The following is a 6,278-nucleotide window of genomic DNA, read 5'->3' on the forward strand; positions in this document are numbered from 1 at the left end:
AATCATCCCATATTAACAGAGAATGTATTACACCTAAATCATCTCTAGAAACGCCACTTATATCTGTAACCTCACTATGTGTCAGTGTGGACCTTACATTATGTACATACATGGAAAAATGACAAGCTGATTCTCATGCTTGCTCTGTGTGGGATCTCAATGACACTTACTAATTTAAGTCAACAGGTTCATCATACGCTTTTCTGTCAATGGACTTCTGGACAGCACCCAGACAGTGTGGCACCACCAGGAGTCTGAAAGTAGGAGAGGAAGAGTCAGAGGTAACAGGGATAGTGAGAGGAAGGGACAAAGGGGAATTGCATGAAGACAGGTGGGACATGGCCCAGGTGTGTGGAGGGGGAACCATGGCCCACGGAGGAGGGGCTTTCAGTGTTGGGGCAAGAAAAGGCAGGAATCCCGAGCATCAGAGTTCTCTGAGCCCAGGGCTCCAATCTTCCTCCAGCGGCCATTTCACTTGGGAAGGTGAGTCCCCGTCATTTGGCCTGGAAATGTGGGACCCAGCCTCAGGATCTTTCAGGGAGAGAGATGGCTTGAGGGAGAGCATGCTGCTCTTTGGCAGGTAGCGTCTAGTGTTTGCCCTGTGGGGAGGTGGCCCTGAGCCATCTCTCTCAATGCCCCTGTCCCTGCTGCATTCCTCCTGCACCAGCAGGGCCTATCTCAAGTTCCAGAACCAGGCCCCAGGTCCTACAGCCTGGAACTGACACAGAAGCACAGCTGATCTCAACCCAGAGTATTGAGAATAAGGTCCATATTCTCCCTCTGGGGCTAGCAATGTGTAGTAGGATGAGGGGTTGCTATCCTCAAGTTCACTGCCCATCCTGACACAGGATGTTAGGTGGATGGCTTCAATCCCTGCAGCCTTCTCCTACAACCAAGCAGAAATGTCATACTACACCAAGCTTTCTTCTGCCTGTGAAGAGATGGCAATTAGTACTCGAAGTTAACATTGGTTCCTTACCAGACTGATGGAAATGATTTCATCCATCTACCATATCTAAAGCACCTTTCATTGAAAATACGATCTAAAGAGACATGCAGTAATTCATAACACATGTGAAGCTCTTTCTAGGTTTGCATTTTGACCCTGGCACCTATGTGTCACTGAACACTTTATTGGCATGGTCAAAATAAACTCTCACGATCAAGATCATGGTGCTAGATGATGTCTTGTATCAGTGTACTTTCATATATCCTGGCCTGACTGGAAAATGTTCCTAAGAGGAAAAAGAAGGAAAGAAAAAAAATTACAGTAGTGTAATTGTGTAGTATGACTATTTTGGTGGGCAAATGCATCTATCTTTACATTTTTAAAAAATATTTTATTTATATATTTGACTGAGATCCCAAGTAGGCAGAGGCAGGCAGAGAGAGAGGGGGAAGCAGGCTCCCTGTTGAGCTAAGAGCCTGTTGCAGGGCTCATTCCCAGGACCCTGAAATCATTTCCTAAACCAAAGGTGGAGGCATCACCCACTGATCCATCCAGGAGCCCCTATAACTTTCCATTTTGTATGTCAGTAGTCTTATTATTGAATGGAGTTGTGCAAGTACTACACATTATGTAGTGACATTGTCAAGTTCGATTCATTCTTCACTCACAGAGAAAGAAGGAAGTGATTTCTTTGTGTCTGAGGTGCTGACACAGAGGCCTGCCCTGGTGTAGAGAACAGGCTCCCTGGAACCAGAGCTGCCTCAGTGCCTCCCGCTGAGCAGCCCCAGCTTAGAGCATTGCGGGGATTCCCAGGGAAGCGGGCAGAGGGCGCCCAAGCGCCTCAGGCCAGCAGGGGCACTTTGTGTGCCCATGCACCACAGCAGATTTAGGGAGCAGAAGGCTCACCATGGCGTCATCTGACGCTGCTTTCCTCACAGCCAGAAGGGTTTCTGCCACCAGCTGAGGACCCAGAGCCCCTCAGAGGGCCAGGGCTGCATTTGCAGCCAGTTCTGATGCTACCCTGGAGAGACCCTCGGGGCTTTGCAGCAGGTTGGTGCCTCCTGTGTTGCCATGCAGAAGCGGCCTTGTTGGCTGAGAGCTGAGGGAGGGGCTCTGGGTGGCTTCCAGAAACCTGCTGGTAGGTAAGCCGCCCCATTGTTACATTTTTGGTGGTGTTCCCACGGTTTGGTCCTCATTTTCCTCGAGGATATTTGAACAAGACCTATTTTACTCAAGGATCCCTAGATGGAGGGGTCGCGGGAATGCCATACCGGAGATGCCATGGTTCGTTTGTTACAGAAGCTGGCTTGTTTCTTGGGAGAAATCCCGAATCAAGAGGAACAAGAGCAGCATGTAGTAGGGAGCTGAAAACACAACTTGCTGGCTCTCAGGGTGTCTTAGAAGAATGCACTTGGGGCCCACTTGCGGATTACTGTTGCAATCAGAGCCCCAGGTAAAACAAAGTGCCATCTAGTTTGTAACCTTCAAGGTTAGAAGTATCAGCAAATGTTGGGTTTGTTGAGAAGGAAGGAAAACTGAATGTAGGCCAAAGAAGCGGGGACTGATCCTTTGGCACATTGCGGAACTTCGGAGAGGTTCACTCTTGTCAGAGACAGGGGGCAATTTGAAAGGCTGTTAAGAACCAAAAGTGCATTGGAGGCATCTGGTGGTACAAATCTTTATGGCTTTTCATGGGTGAGGCCTGTTGGAGGAGGTGGGGGGCTGGATAGAGAGATGAGAAAAGAATTCTGCTAGCTGGAATAGTGGGACACCCATGTGCAAGATCAAGTCCATGTCCTCCTTTTGGCTCCCCATTTATGTGGAGTGGTACTGTGTCATAACACCCCCTACCAAAACCTCTTCCCTCTGCTGTGACATTCCCCTTATGACTTTGTCCCGTCTGATCAAATGAAATAAGTCAGTCAGAGAAAGGTAGGTACTATACGATTTCACTCATTTGTGGAAATTATGATATAAAGCATATGAGCGAAGAGAAATTAAAAAGAGGCACACTACAAAACAGACTCTTAACTAGAGAACAACCTGTTGGTAATCAGAAAGGAGGTGTTGGTGGGGCAGATGGTTTTCAACAGACGATGGGGACTGAGTTGTATTCTTGTGATGAATGCCAGCTATTGCATGGAAGTGCTGAATCATGATTATACACCTGAAATGAATACAACAGTGTGTGTGAGTTAATTGTACTATAAATTAAAACTTCAGGAAAATTTCCTTGGAGGAATTTCAAATCAACAGTCAAGCTCTTTGTATTTAGTGCTTTTGTGTTTTAGTGCCAGCAAAGCCTTTTCTAGTTGGCATATCCCATGTTGGTTGAATGTGCATGACAGTTGTAAACTACTCAAGTGAGCCTTGAGGAACAGAGAGGCTTAAAAGAGAGAAACTCTCACCCACTCCCCTTGTGAAGGTTGTATCTCCTCATGATTGAAACCAGTGAGCCAGCATCACCTCACTGGGCATGGTGTTAACACAAAGGATTTGAGGAACAGCAAGTACAGAACCAAAGTAAGGAGACAATTCCAAACCATATGTTGTTTCTAAACCAGGACTCTACATATGATAGGAGCCAGCTAAAAATATATATTGGCACTTGTTTGGACTGAAGGAGGGAGGGTTTCTCCATATGAAGGCCAACTCAGAATCCTGTATGCCTCCTGGAAGTGTCCTCCATGAGTGGCTATGAGCAAAATAGTGAAATACTGTGAGAGTGCACTGAATGAAATCAGGGAGTGTGTTTGGGGACATAGAGTACACTGAAAAACATGAAGCGTTCATTAGAGAACGTGTTGTAAGACTAGGAATATTTCCGGGACATTTCCAAACAGTATTGTTCTTTCAAAAGAACAGTTTAGAACTCTATGTGTTATCAAAAGTGGTCTGTTATGTTGTAAGTTCAGAAACCATGCATTTGGATTGGAATCAGGATTCAGTTAATAGTAGAGGTAAAGAAATGACTTTTGAATTCTGAACCATCTAAATGTCTAGAAATGCTCACAAGATCAAAATTAGTGTTTTCTGGGAAGGCCATAATCCAAAGAAGTTTCTTCCTTTTGCAAGAGACTCAGAATGCAGAAAATGACGTGTTCTTTGCACAGAATATGGAGAAGGAGCAATAGTAAGGAGAGGAATGCAGACCTGGTCCATACATGTGGGGAAGGCTGTCTCCCCAGATGATTTGTATTTCAGTTGGTGCAATATTAACCTTCTTGTGACCAGATGATGTATAGGTCAAGTCAGGCTTTGGTTCTTCCTTTAAAGGTGTCCCTGGACCCAAGCGTCCATTCCCTGGAGTTTGGGAGTGCAAGGGTTTTTTTTTTTTTTTTAATTTTTTATTTTTTATAAACATATATTTTTATCCCCAGGGGTACAGGTCTGTGAATCACCAGGTTTACACACTTCACAGCACTCACCAAAGCACATACCCTCCCCAATGTCCATAATCCCACCTCCTTCTCCCAAACCCCCTCCCCCCAGCAACCCTCAGTTTGTTTTGTGAGATTAAGAGTCACTTATGGTTTGTCTCCCTCCCAATCCCATCTTGTTTCATTGATTCTTCTCCTACCCACTTAAGCCTCCATGTTGCATCACCACTTCCTCATATCAGGGAGATCATATGATAGTTGTCTTTCTCTGCTTGACTTATTTCGCTAAGCATGATACGCTCTAGTTCCATCCATGTTGTCGCAAATGGCAAGATTTCATTTCTTTTGATGGCTGCATAGTATTCCATTGTGTATATATACCACATCTTCTTGATCCATTCATCTGTGGATGGACATCTAGGTTCTTTCCATAGTTTGGCTATTGTGGACATTGCTGCTATAAACATTCGGGTGCATGTGCCCCTTTGGATCACTACATTTGTATCTTTAGGGTAAATACCCAATAGTGCAATTGCTGGGTCATAGGGCAGTTCTATTTTCAACATTCTGAGGAACCTCCATGCTGTTTTCCAGAGTGGCTACACCAGCTTGCATTCCCACCAACAGTGTAGGAGGGTTCCCCTTTCTCCACATCCTCGCCAGCATCTGTCATTTCCTGACTTGTTGATTTTAGCCATTCTGACTGGTGTGAGGTGATATCTCATTGTGGTTTTGATTTGTATTTCCCTGATGCCGAGTGATATGGAGCACTTTTTCATGTGTCTGTTCGCCATCTGGATGTCTTCTTTGCAGAAATGTCTGTTCATGTCCTCTGCCCATTTCTTGATTGGATTATTTGTTCTTTGGGTGTTGAGTTTGCTAAGTTCTTTATAGATTCTGGACACTAGTCCTTTATCTGATATGTCGTTTGCAAATGTCTTCTCCCATTCTGTCAGTTGTCCTTTGATTTTGTTAACTGTTTCCTTTGCTGTGCAAAAGCTTTTGATCTTGATGAAATCCCAATAGTTCATTTTTTCCCTTGCTTCCCTTGCCTTTTGCGTTGTTCCTAGGAAGATGTTGCTGCGGCAGAGGTCGAAGAGGTTGCTGCCTGTGTTCTCCTCAAGGATTTTGATGGATTCCTTTCGCACATTGAGGTCCTTCATCCATTTTGAGTCTATTTTTGTGTGTGGTGTAAGGAAATGGTCCAATTTCATTTTTCTGCATGTGGCTGTCCAATTTTCCCAGCACCATTTATTGAAGAGGCTGTCTTTTTTCCATTGGACATTCTTTCCTGCTTTGTTGAAGATGAGTTGACCATAGATTTGAGGGTCTATTTCTGGGCTCTCTATTCTGTTCCATTGATCTATGTGTCTGTTTTTGTGCCAGTACCATGCTGTCTTGATGATGACAGCTTTGTAATAGAGCTTGAAGTCCGGAATTGTGATGCCACCAACGTTGGCTTTCTTTTTCAATATCCCTTTGGCTATTCGAGGTCTTTTCTGGTTCCATATAAATTTTAGCATTATTTGTTCCATTTCTTTGAAAAAGATGGATGGTACTTTGATAGGAATTGCATTAAATGTGTAGATTGCTTTAGGTAGCATAGACATTTTCACAATATTTATTCTTCCAATCCAGGAGCATGGAACATTTTTCCATTTCTTTGTGTCTTCCTCAATTTCTTTCATGAGTACTTTATAGTTTTTTGAGTATAGATTCTGTGTCTCTTTGGTTAGGTTTATTCCTAGGTATCTTATGGTTTTCGATGCAATTGTAAATGGGATTGACTCCTTAATATCTCTTTCTTCTGTCTTGCTGTTGGTGTAGAGATATGCAACTGATTTCTGTGCATTGATTTTATATCCTGACACTTTACTGAATTCCTGTATAAGTTCTAGCAGTTTTGGAGTGGAGTCTTTTGGGTTTTCCACATATAGTATCATATCATC

This window comes from Mustela nivalis (genome assembly GCF_964662115.1).
Source record: "Mustela nivalis genome assembly, contig: HAP1_SCAFFOLD_259, whole genome shotgun sequence".
Lineage (NCBI taxonomy): Eukaryota > Metazoa > Chordata > Mammalia > Carnivora > Mustelidae > Mustela > Mustela nivalis.